The 12,927-nt window shown below is 39.9% G+C and overlaps 1 long non-coding RNA gene across 1 annotated transcript; it reads left to right on the forward strand.

Annotated features, from left to right (window-relative positions):
• The first annotated feature begins 4,258 nt into the window (after positions 1-4,258).
• Positions 4,259-9,216, forward strand: LOC112446993 (uncharacterized). Its single transcript, XR_003035015.2, has 3 exons — positions 4,259-4,648; positions 8,101-8,260; positions 9,021-9,216. It is a non-coding gene; the product is annotated as an uncharacterized lncRNA (long non-coding RNA).
• Positions 9,217-12,927: the final 3,711 nt, after the last annotated feature.

The following is a 12,927-nucleotide window of genomic DNA, read 5'->3' on the forward strand; positions in this document are numbered from 1 at the left end:
AATAGACTTCTATTCACTGGGCCTTAGAAATTATCACTATGAACAAAGCTAGAGGGAGGTGATGAAATTCCAATTGAGCTGTTTAAAATCCTAAAAGAAGATGCTGTGAAAGTGTTGCACTCAAAATGCCAGCACATTTGGAAAACTCAGCAGTGGCCACAGGCCTGGAAAAGGTCAATTTTCATTCCAATCCCAAAAAATATTCAAACTACCACACAATTGCACTCATCTCAAACGCTAGCAAAGTAATGCTCAAAATTCTCCAAGCAGGCTTCAACGGTACATGAACTGTGAACTTCCAGATGTTCAAGCTGGTTTCAGAAAAGGCAGAGGAACCAGAGATCAAATTGCCAACATCCATTGGTTCATCGCAAAAGCAAGAAAGTTCCAGAAAAACATCTACTTTGGCTTTATTGACTATGTCAAAGCCTTTGACTGTGTGGATCACAACAAACTGTGGAAAATTCTGAAAGAGATGGAAATACCAGACCACCTTACCTGCCTCCTGAGATATCTTATGCAGGCCAAGAAGCAACAGAACTGGACATGGAACAACAGACTGGTTCCAAATCGGGAAAGGAGTAGGTCAAGGCTGTACATTGTCACCCTGCTTATTTAACTTATACATCATGTGAATATGCATCACATGATGAGTACATCATGAGTACAACATGAGTACAACATGAGGACATCATGTGAAATTCCAGGCTGGATGAAGCACAAGCCGGAATCAATTTTGCAGGTAAAAATATCAATAACCTCAGATATGCAGATGACACCACCTTTATGGCAGAAAGTGAAGAACTAAAGAGCCTCTTGATGAAAATGAAAGAGGAAAGTGAAAAAATTGGCTTTAAGCTCAACATTCAGAAAACTAAGATCATGGCATCTGGTCCCATCACTTCATGGCAAATAGATGGGGAAACAGTGACAGATTTTATTCTGAGGGGTTTGAAAATCACTGCAAATGATGACTGCAGCCATGAAATTAAAAGATGCTTGCCCCTTAGAAGAAAATCCATGACCAGCCTAGACAGCATATTAAAAAGCAGAGACATTACTTTGTTAACAAAGGTCCATCTAGTCAAGGCTGCAATTTTTCCAGTAGTCATATACGGATGTGAGAGTTGGACCATAAAGAAAGCTGAGTGCTGAAGAATTAATGCTTTTGAACTGTGGTGTTGGAGAAGACTTCTGAGAGTCCGCTGGACTACAAGAAGATACAACCAGTCCATCCTGGAGGAAATCAGTCCTGGATGTTCATTGGAAGTACTGATGTTGAAGCTGGAACTCCAATACTTTGGCCACTTTATGCGAAGAGCTGACTTATTTGAAAAGAGCTTGATCCTGGGAAAGATGAAGGCAAGAGAAGGGGACAACAGAGGATGAGATGGTTGGATGGCATTATCAACTCAATGGACATGAGTTTGGGTAAACTCTGGAAATTGGTAATGGACAGGGAGGCCTGGTGTGCATGGGGTCACAAAGAGTTGGACATGACTGAGCAACTGAACTAAACTGATTATAGGTTCAAGAATAAAGAAGTTAACCAGTGGAACAAAACAGAAAGTACAGAAATGAAAGTAATTAAATATATATGTAACAAATCTAAGAAAAGAATAGGGTATTCAAGTATGGAGCTAGGCAGGGAGTATCAGTTAATTGGAGAAAAAAGTGTAGTTGGATAGATAAGAGGCAAATCTAGGCAGTTTACTATGATTGTTCAGAAATTTACACTTGTAATTTCAAATTAAAAACTTGGTATAATTGTCTTAATTTAGACTTGGAGGTTTTCATTTCTCTTTTTGGCAGTATAAACTAGAGGGAATTATCTACCTGACCTAGAGTCAATTTTAAAACCTGCAAAAGAGCACCCATGAACTTGATTTTATTTCCCCAAAGCCAGTGCTAATTTTTATCCTTGTTTTTTGCTAGTTAAATGAGTCATTTACCTTTGCCCTAAGGCAAGGAATTGTAAGCAGGATAATCTGTTAAAATATAAATGTATATATGTTTTTTCTTTAATTTCCTGTCTTCCCATTCAAGCAAGTAACAAGGCCTATGTATATTCATCACCTTAAATATGGATAATTTCATAGGTAAGACATCAGATAATAGCTCCTTTCTCTGCTAAGTAAATGCGCAGCTCATTGAAGAGACTCTGGGTACAGAATTAGAAAGGAGGGAATTCTTAGAAATTTGGAGGAAGCAAAGATGGGTGAACCTTGTCATCTGTGGACCTTTGTGATCTGCTGTGTGGGGATGCCCTGGCGAGAAGGTAGGACTTCAAGGGTTTGGAAGCATGTTGTATGAGGGGTGCCTGGACACTGGATGGAGCCATTCACCTCTGTGAAAATGTCTATGCCCGCTAATAGCTCATGAGTGGACTTCTGGCAGTTATAGCAAACGGGAACAGCAGCAGGTGTCATAATGCAGGTCAAGATTTAAGGTCTTGTTCCTGTTTCAGAAGTTACTTAGTCATCTCAATTTCTAGAGCCATTTTGTTGAAAGGAAAGGCCTTGACACTAATTAAAATAGAATCTCCTTCCAGAGGGTATTGGAGTGAGCAGGGAGAGGTTTGGAGGTGGCTTTGAAAGTGAAAGTTACTCAGTTGCGTCCGACTCTTTGTGACCCCATGGACTGTAGCCTGCCAGGCTCCTCTGTCCATGGAATTCTCCAGGCCAAAACACTGAAGTGGGTAGCTATTCCCTTCTCCAGGGGATCGTCCCAACCTAGGGATCAAACCCAGGTCTCTTGCATTGTAGGTGGATTCTTTACTGTCTGAGCCACCAGGGAAGATTTATGTTGATTTAAACAAAATTTTAAAACAGGCTTTGCTTTTGCTCTCCAGAGTTTGCAGATTAATATTCATTATTAATAGTCATGTACAGTATATGCTTGATAATCATACTTATTGAGTCAACAGGGCTGACTTGACAGAACTTCAAGGGTCCCACATGGAAGTATTGTGTGTTTATTTAGATTGAGTTGATATCTACAAACACATGGGAATAGAATGATCTTTAGTATGTATACACACTTGTAGAATTTTAGGAAGAAAAACAAACAAACAAAAACTATTTAAGCTGATCTCATTTTTTTTTCAGATAGAAAAGAATCTGAAATCCAAAGCCACAAGATGGCCTTGAAGATCACCAAGGTTGAGCAGTAATGGGACTAGAGTGGGGAATGTGGCTTCTGCACTACCAGGCTCTCCAGGTCATGTTTATAAAGCTCCTAAGCCAGGCTGACCCTCCTTCCAAAAGTGATTGAGAAGAGGAAATCTTTGCCTTCATTCATGGCAAGTTTTCCCAGTTATTACTGCTGCTTTCAGAAAATAGTATTCTTTCAGTAGCTCATCTACCGTATGACATTATTCTTCACAGTAAAGCCTTGAAGGTTTTGGATCTATTAGTTTGATTTTGTCATCAGGCCCCACTATCATCAATTCATCAGTTCATGTGTGAGGCCTGAGATGAGAGATTATTCTCGGAGTAAAAAGAAATGAATTGAGTTTACTAACAGCTTGCAATGTTGGCTTAAAACTCAACATTCAGAAAACGAAGATCATGGCATCTGGTCCCATAACTTCATGGGAAATAGATGGGGAAACAGTGGAAACAGTGTCAGACTCTATTTTTTTGGGGGGGGGGGCTCCAAAATCACTGCAGATGGTGACTGCAGCCATGAAATTAAAAGACGCTTACTCCTTGAAAGGAAAGTTATGACCAACCTAGATAGCATATTCAAAAGCAGAGACATTACTTTGCCAACAAAGGTCCGTCAAGTCAAGGCTATGGTTTTTCCTGTAGTCATGTATGGATGTGAGAGTTGGACTGTGAAGAAAGCTGAGTGCTGAAGAATTGATGCTTTTGAACTGTGGTGTGGGAGAAGACACTTGAGAGTCCCTTGGACTGCAAGGAGATCCAACCAGTCCATTCTGAAGGAGATCAGCTCTAGGATTTCTTTGGAAGGAATGGTGCTACAGCTGAAACTCCAGTACTTTGGCAACCTGATGCAAAGAGTTGACTCATTGGAAAAGACTCTGATGCTGGGAGAGATTGTGGGCAGGAGGAGGAGAAGGGGACGACAGAGGATGAGATGGCTGGAAGGCATCACTGACTCGATAGACTTGAGTCTGAACTCCAGGAGTTGGTGATGAACAGGGAGGCCTGGTGTGCTGCGATTCATGAGGTCACAAAGAGTCAGATATGACTGAGCGACTGAACTGAACAGCTTGCCAGAGAGACGGAGCAAAGTCAGTCTTATTTCTGGGCTCATGTAGCAGCATGAACAGCACAATGCTAAAAGAAGGGGATTTTCCCCTTTCAGTCTGTGACTGTGTATAGTTACAACCGGAGAGACCACAGTGAGACACTGCACATCTCAGCAGCAGTGAGCTACGATGGAGGAAGGGTGGGTAGCAAGAAGGAGATGGGGCCCTGGGTCCAACCTACTGCTCTTTCCGGGAAGACAGTAGGACCTGAGACAGCAGTGAGGCCTCTCTCTGCTGCTCCTCACCAGCACAGCATCATCTTCATCGCCAGAACGAGCAAGGGATGATGGGCCCTCCAAGGGAGCAGAGAGGACGTGGCTGAGCACATGGGCACACCCTCTTAGGACCCACAGAAATAATCCATGGCAAGAGGTAGAACCTGTCATAGTTTCTCTGACAGAGGGCTAGAACTGTAGAAACAGAATCAGAAATGGTTAATGTGATCCAGTTTTAACCCATGGGCTGCTTAGGGGCTTTAAGACCATTCAAATAAAATAAAATGAGACCAGGCTAGAGAATTCCCCAAACAGAAAAAACCATTTAATCCACATGCATGTCTGCCTGTGTTTTTAGTTTTTCAGTGGTGTCTGACTCTTTAACCCCATGGACTGTAGCCTGCCAGGCTCCTCTATCCATGGGACTCTCCTGGCAAGAATACTGGAGTGGGTTGCCATTTGCTCCTCCAGGGGACCTTTTCAACTGAGGGTTAAAACCCGAGTCTCTCTTAGGTCTCCTGAATTGGCAGGCAGATTCCTTACTATTTGTGCCACCTAACAAGCCCATTTCTTATAAGTGCCTCTGATAACCAAAAAATAAACTTTATTATTTTCTTAAATGGTGTAACACAAGCACCTTTAACCTGCTGTCTAGAAACATTTATGGTAATAAATAATCTTTGTAAAAGTTAGATGACTTCCTGCTTTTCACTTCTTAAGTCACCCTGTTATGTCCTGCCTCTTCACATTGGTTTTGAATTTGAAGACTTCTAGTTCACAAACTGAGCTTCCCTGGTAGTTCAGATGGTAGTAAAGAATCTGCCTGAAATGCAGGAGACTCGGATTCAATCCCTGGGTCAGGAAGATTCCCTGGAGGAGGAAATGTCAATCCACTCCAGTATTCTTGCCTAAAGAATCCCATGGATGCAGAGCCTAGCAGGCTAGAGTCCATAGGGTCACAAAGAGTTGAACACATCTGACTGACTGAGTATGCATGCAGTTCACAAACTGTTATGTTGTGCACAGTAAACTCTTACTGAATACTTTTATTGATCTGGCTTTAGTTTATACGGTTTTTAAATTTTTGACAAGACAGAGGGATTGGACTAGAGCAATTGTTTAGTATTTTCCATTTTTATCTGCTTTGCCCTCCCCAGTTCCTACTCTCCTCTCCACCTGGCTCAGACTTTCTTTTCCCAATGTGTAGTGTGAACTTCGACTCAGTTTTGAAACGTTTCCAAATCTGAACCTCGATGACTTTCTGATCTCTACCACTGAGTTTTAATTTATTCTATGCTACCTAGTCTTATTGGTCATCTTTTCATGTGTATCTAGTTTTCCCCTCCTAGATTGTAATCCTCTGGATTTTGTCTATGAATAACTACCACTCAGTAGAGCACCTTAAACCTTGTAAACTTTTGATAAATGTCTATTGATGGTTTTATTGACATCAAGTTTAAGGTTTAGTAAGCATTCTGTATCTAATTAAAAACAACACAGTAATAGAACTGTAAAAATAGCTGTTTATCCACTTGTGTGTTCCATAAACTAAAAAATTCATAGTTGTTTACACTGACAATTAAAAGACTGTCTGCTTTAGATTCCCAATGCAAAATTGATATGGTGTGCTATCAGTAATCACCTTGAACAGATGGAAAGCAGTTTTCAGTTTTTCTATTTTCTTTGTTTTGTGCTGTGCTAAATCTCTTTGTTGTGTCTGACTCTTTGTGACCCCATGGACTGAAGCCCACCAGGCTTCTTTGTCTATGGAATTTTCTAGGCAAGAATACTGGAGTGGGTTGCCATGCCCTCCTCCAGGGGATCTTCCTGACCCAAGGATGGAACTCTTATCTCTATGTCTTCCGCTTTGGGTTCTTTACCTCTAGAGCCACCTGTTAAGTACTCCTAAATACCTCCTAATTTAAAAGGAGTCAGTGGGACAGTGATCTATCTATTATTATCTGCAATCTATTACAGGTAAGCTACAGAAAATAAATGCAGTGTTTTTTAGATGCTGATTTAAAAACAAAAGATTTTAAAATTAGATTACAAATTAAAAGCAGTCAAAACACCATATTTCACACTTTATTTAAAATGTGAGCTAGTTAAGTTTGTTTATTTCAAACTTAATAATCACATGTGAAGGTTGATTATTTTTCTTTTGGAAAAGATTTCCCTGAGGACTTTAAAAAGATGAGTTCCCTGACACCTTTTAAAATCTGAATCAACCAAACAAAGTCCACTCCAGGATAAACAAAGAAGACATTTAAAAGCCTCCAATGTCTCCATCCATTTCATGCCTTCACAGAAAATTTAGGGGCTGGTCCTCACCTGACCTCTGCCTACCTATTAGCCCCAGGATGTGTCCTTCACTCCAACGAATGTTGCTGTCTTACCATTTCTGGAAGGTGTCTGAGCTTTCCTGCTCTGGCCCTTGCATTTGCCTTTTCACCCTTAGAGAGCTCTCCTTTGCTCTATTTATAGACATAACCAGTAGACAGGTCTCACCAGTCCCTCTGCCCAAAGGGTTTGTCCCTGAATTCTTGGCATTCGTCTCATTCCCAGTCTGTAGCAGGCATGCCTTCATGCTAAGTCGCTTCAGTAGTGTCCAACTCTTTGAGACCCTGTGGACTGTTGCCCACCAGGCTCCTCTGTCCACAGGATTCTCCAAGCCAAAATACTGGAGTGGGTTGCCATTTCCTCCTCCAGGGGATCGTCCCGACCCAGAAATCAAACCCATGTCTCTTTTGTCTCCTGCATTGACAGGCGGGTGCTTTACCACTAGGGCCACCTATGGAGGCTTCCCAGCTCGCCCCCGCCTCCTTGCCATTCTCTGGATTCAGCTCAAATGTCACAGCCACAGAGAGCTCTTTCCTGACCACCTTGTTTTTCTCAATTTCACTTATATCTTTTGGTCCAATTAGGTCCTTTGTGGTAATAACAATTTTCAGGTTTGTTTTTTTTTTCAATTTGTCAATAAATTTGCTTACTTATTTGTTTACATGTTTATTGTTGGATTGCCCATGTAAGTATTAGTTCTTTGATATCTTATTTGTCTTGCTCTGTAGTTCTAAATTCCCCAATTCCTGTCACATAGACTAACCTCATAAAAGAGGAAGGAGTTTTGAAATGTTCTGTTAGTGCATGTAAAAAGCAGCAGGTTGACATCAGGTGAGAATCAGGAGACATTTGAGATAGTCTGGAATTTAAGAAGCTGAAGAAGACCATCAGTGGAGACTTTGCTTCTAGCTTTCCCACTGAGCTAGCCATGAGATTCACAGTGGGTGACTTTGGATGACATATTTGAGACACTTACTCTATAGTTCCATGATTTATTGACTTTGCTTTAGATTCAAATGTTTACATTGTGTTACTTTTCTAAGATAATCAATAGCCTATGCTTAATTTTCTTTTGTTTTAATTTTTTTCAGCATTAGCTGTCTGACTTCTCTCCAGTAACTTAATTTTTTTTTTTTTTTGGTTGGTGGTAGAGGCAGAGGTTTCTGTATTTGTCAATTTCTTCATCTATAAATGGAAAGGGCAGGAGGAGAAAGAGTCACCAAAGGTTCCTTTGGAGTTTTTCTTTTTTTTTACTTTTTTGTTTTTTAGTTGTTTTGTTCTTATAATATGAAGCGGTATGAAGGAGAAACGAAGGGAAAGAGAAAAATAGACACCAACAACCTGCCTTGCGGAGAGTCTTCCAGAGGATGCTAGCAAGCCCATTGCCACTTGCTGATCATTGAAGCCAACTTCCTTTTATTACTTGCAGGTAGTAATATACACATTTTCTGTTTCTCCTGCAATATAACTATTCAGTAAGTTTCCAAGTGCATTAGCTGGTTTTAGACAACTGGTATGGCATTTGTCACATAGAAAGACATACCTAAATGTTTACAAACATGGTCTTTAAAATAAAAGCTTTAAATGATAGTTATTTAATATCCGAGAGTGAGAAAGCATGGAAACAATTGTACAGGTGGAGTCAGCATGAGCACTGGACGAGTGGGCATGTTTCTACAGTTTTAGGCTTTTCTAATGTCTTACTTGAATTGTGGTGTTGGAGAAGACTCCTGAGAGTCCCTTGGACTGAAAGGAGATCCAACCAGTCCATTCTGAAGGAGATCAGCCCTAGGTGTTCTTTGGAAGGAATGATGCTGAAGGTGAAACTCCAGTACTTTGGCCACCTCATGCGAAGAGTTGACTCATTGGAAAAGACTCTGATGCTGGGAGGGATTGGGGGCAGGAGGAGAAGGGGACGACAGAGGATGAGATGGCTGGATGGCATCACTGACTTGATGGACGTGGGTCTGGGTGAACTCCGGGAGTTGGTGATGGACAGGGAGGCCTGGCGTACTGCGATCCATGGGGTCGCAAAGAGTCGGACATGACTGAGCGACTGAACTGACTGACTGAACTAATGTCTTACTCACTGATATTTTTAGAATCCTGTTTTCCTTTTCACACTAAATCTTGCCTAATACAAGCATCCTTATTTCTGTCCCTTTTGAACTGGTAACCTGATGGAGCAGATGGGTTACTTGGAGTAGCACATGGCTTTAGGAGCATCTACTTCTGCATTCACATGGAAGATTCATCAGTGGAAACCAAGGTCTGTAGCAGTCAAGGGGCTGCTGGCAGCTGGCATCAACTTCACGTATATGAATGTGCCCTGAGCTAAATGGTTGTGTCTTCCATGGCTTTGCCCTATCCTAAAATAAAGTTACGGTTCACCTAATCAAATCCTCTTGACTTAAAAGTAACCATGCTGTTTTCAGAGTAAAAATAGTTGATTCATTAAATGCACTAATTAAGAGTTGTCTGTCTGTATCCTAGCCCTGCCACTATTTTCTCATTTTGGAAAGTTTAACATCTTAGTGCCCACTACCTCTTCAGTAGAGCTGATGTAATATAGTACCAGGAGCTGTGATAAATAGTTTACATTCATTTTCTATTTAAGGAAGCATCCCCCTAAAATGGGAATCTTTGAGCAAGCAGATGACTTTGGGAGAGATACTTTTGAAGATGTGAGATTAAAAAAAAAAAACAAAGTGTTCTTACACCTAACCATGACTCAACTAGGTTAATCCTGTGATAACTAGTGCAATGGGGTTTTACTTTCTGAGACAAAAGAGACTGTCATAAAGGAGAAAGTCTTCCATAACCCATTAACTGAAAGAAAATTATGCCACCACTAATTATCTTCTTTAAGCATTTTATAAATACCAAAGTGTCTCGCTCCCGAAAATAGGATTTGTAAATTTTAGTCATATGTGAAGAACTTTCTTAAACTTGTTGACTGATAATGTGAATCATCAGAAATACTGAGCAGGAGGGGGCAAGTGAGATGAGAGAGAAAAAGTGGTTTTTCAATGTCTCTATCTCATTTAGAGGCAATATAAGCATACTGTAATGTGCTGATAAATAAAATACAAATTATTTTCTTATTATTTCAAGTTGCCTTACAGAAATGAGCAATTAATACTAAACTTTTAAAGACAGAAATAAGCCAATTAAATTTATGTTCTTATGTAGTTTCTTTGAATTATCTCCTTTGAGAATACCATTAATTTTAGTTCTCCATGCTTTTCCAACTAGAAATAATGTGAAAGTCAAAATTACAATATAGGAATTTTTAAGAATTTATTATTTTATTGTATTTGTGCTCATTTTTCTGCCATTTCTCCTATAAGTAGATTCTCTTTGGTTTGGTTTGGTTTAGTTTGACTTATTCTTGTCTGATTTAGTTTGGGTAAATTTTTTTTCTTTGGTTCTATTTTGCTGTTCAGTCAGTTCAGTTCAGTCTCTCAGTCATGTCCGACACTTTGCGACCCCATGAACTGTAGCAGGCCAGGCCTCCCTGTCCTTGGATTTCAGTTAATAGAGTCCATTCATGAATAAGTAAACTGTCATCCAGCACATTGCCCACCAATGCAGGAGGTCAGGAGACTCAAGTTCAATTCCTGGGTCAGGAAGATCCCCTGGAGAAGGAAATGACAACCCACTCCAGTATTCTTGCTGGAGAAGCCCATGGACAGAGGAGCCTCGCAGGCTACAGTCCACAGGGTTGCAAAGAGTCAGACACGACTGAGTGACTGAGGATGCACACATGCATGCACATGCATTTATTTATGAAACTTGTGTACATGCTATTAGGTCACTGCTAAATCCAAGAAAGGTAAAATTTCTTGTTTGTTACAGTTTTAAAATAGGTCTTAACAGAAATCAATACAGTTTATTTTATATTCAAATTAGATATTGTGAAATATTTCCAAGTTGAAATGGTGCATTTAGAAGCTTTGTCTTGAATTGTGTTGTTCTTGTGACTCCAAACAAGGGTACTTCTGTCTTAACTACTGTCCAATATCAATCATTATTAGGAGGTATAATCATGATTGCATGTCAGCAAGTAACATCGTTTTAAAGTAAATACTATATACAGGCACCGTGTTTAGTATTATCAAGTATTTTCTGACTTAATGTGTGTGTGTGTGTGTGTGTGTGTGTGTTAGTCACTCAGTCGTGTCTTGTTCTTTGCAACCCCATGGACTGTAGCCTGCCAGGCTCCTTTGTCCATGGGATTCTCCAGGCAAGAATACTGGAGTGGGTAGCATTCCTTTCTCCAGGGGATCTTCCTTACCCAGGGACTGAACCTGGGTTTCCCACATTGCAGGCTGATTCTTTAACCATTTAAGCATCATACAGCAGATTTAAGTATCATTGTTTCAAGAAACTAAGTAACTTGACCAGTTTCAGAGTTACTAAAGCAGTGAAGTTGAACCTTTAACTTGAGTTTATTTGACCAAAAGACTGGGTATCAGTCTTCACTTTTAAATTAGCCAGTATTTTAGTCTTATTCTGCCAAATAGGTATATTAAAATGAATACTCTCAACAGTAAAAATATAATACATTTAAAGATCTTTATTGATCTCAATTGAGAGAGGAACACTGACATATATTCAGTTGTGTCCAACTCTAACCGTAACCCTAACCCTAACCCTAACACTCAGTTGTGTCCAACTCTTTGAGACCCCATGGACTGTAGCCTGCCAGGCTTATTAGTCCATGGGGATTCTCCAGGCAAGAATATTGGAGTGGGTTGCCATGCCTTCTTCCAGAGGATCTTCCCAATCCAGGGATGGACCCCTGGTCTCCTGAATTGCAGGCAGATTCTTTACTGTCTGAACCACCAGCGAAGCCTAAGAATACTGGAGTGGGTAGCCTATCCCTTCTCCTGGGGAAGGTCCTGACCCAGGAATCAAACCAGGGTCTCCTGCATTGCAGGAGGATTCTTTACCAGCTGAGCTACCTGATGCTGCTGCTACTGCTAAGTCACTTCAGTCGTGTCCGACTCTGTGCGACCCCATAGACGGCAGCCCACCAGGCTTCTCTGCCCATGGGATTTTCCAGGCAAGAGTACCGGAGTGGAGTGCCATCACCTTCTCCGTGAGCTACCTGAGAAGCCCTATATATACACTACCATGTGTAAAATAGATAGCTAGTGGGAAGCTGTTGTATAGCTCAGGGAGCTCAGCTCCATGCTCTATGATAACCTGGCAAGGGGTGGAAGGCAGGGGAGAGAGTACATGGGAGATTCATGAGAGGGGATGTATGTATACTTGCGGCTGACTCATGTTGTTGTACAGCAGAAACCAATACAAAATTGTAAAACAATTATACTCTAATTTAAAAAAAAATCTTTATTATTTGTGCTTGCTCTCTTTCTCTTTATTTACCTCTCACTTTCTCTTTAAAATTTCTGTGAAAAATAGGGATATTGAATTTATCAGTACATTTTCAACAAAATGTATTCTATTTTTAATGTATTTCCATTTAAGTCAATGCACTTTTAGAAAAGTCATACAAACATGTTAGATATTTTAAAAGAATTCTTCACCTATATCATTTATTTAATTCAACAAAGAAGATGTAGCAGAATAAAATTAGCCATAATATCATAAATTAATATTTCTTTTTAGCACAACAACCATCCTTGACCAGCTTCAACATTCAGCAAAGGAATTCAACAGAGCGCTTATATTATCTTGAACTGAATTACCTGGAAGCAAATTCAAATGAAGAAAATTAAATTCATATGCTGTGTAGACTTCAATACAAATTTTACAATAATTGTATTTAAATTTCCGTTTTTGCTTCACTTAACAATTGCATGCCTGTGAGAATTATTGGGAGAATTGTGAAGAAAAAAATAGATATAAAGTTTCTAAAAAAAAAAAAAGTTATTTGAAAAGTTTTAAAATATAGTTGCATTTAGAAAAACCATTGTTTATAGTTATTAAGTGAAAACCAATTGTTTTAAATAGAGAGTCTAAAAACTCATTATATGATACCTCTTGAATTTGAACTCAAAATGACACATAACAGAATATGGGAATAGCAGATGGGATGGAGGGTGGAAGATGGAGAGATTATAAAGC

This window comes from Bos taurus, chromosome 1 (genome assembly GCF_002263795.3).
Source record: "Bos taurus isolate L1 Dominette 01449 registration number 42190680 breed Hereford chromosome 1, ARS-UCD2.0, whole genome shotgun sequence".
Lineage (NCBI taxonomy): Eukaryota > Metazoa > Chordata > Mammalia > Artiodactyla > Bovidae > Bos > Bos taurus.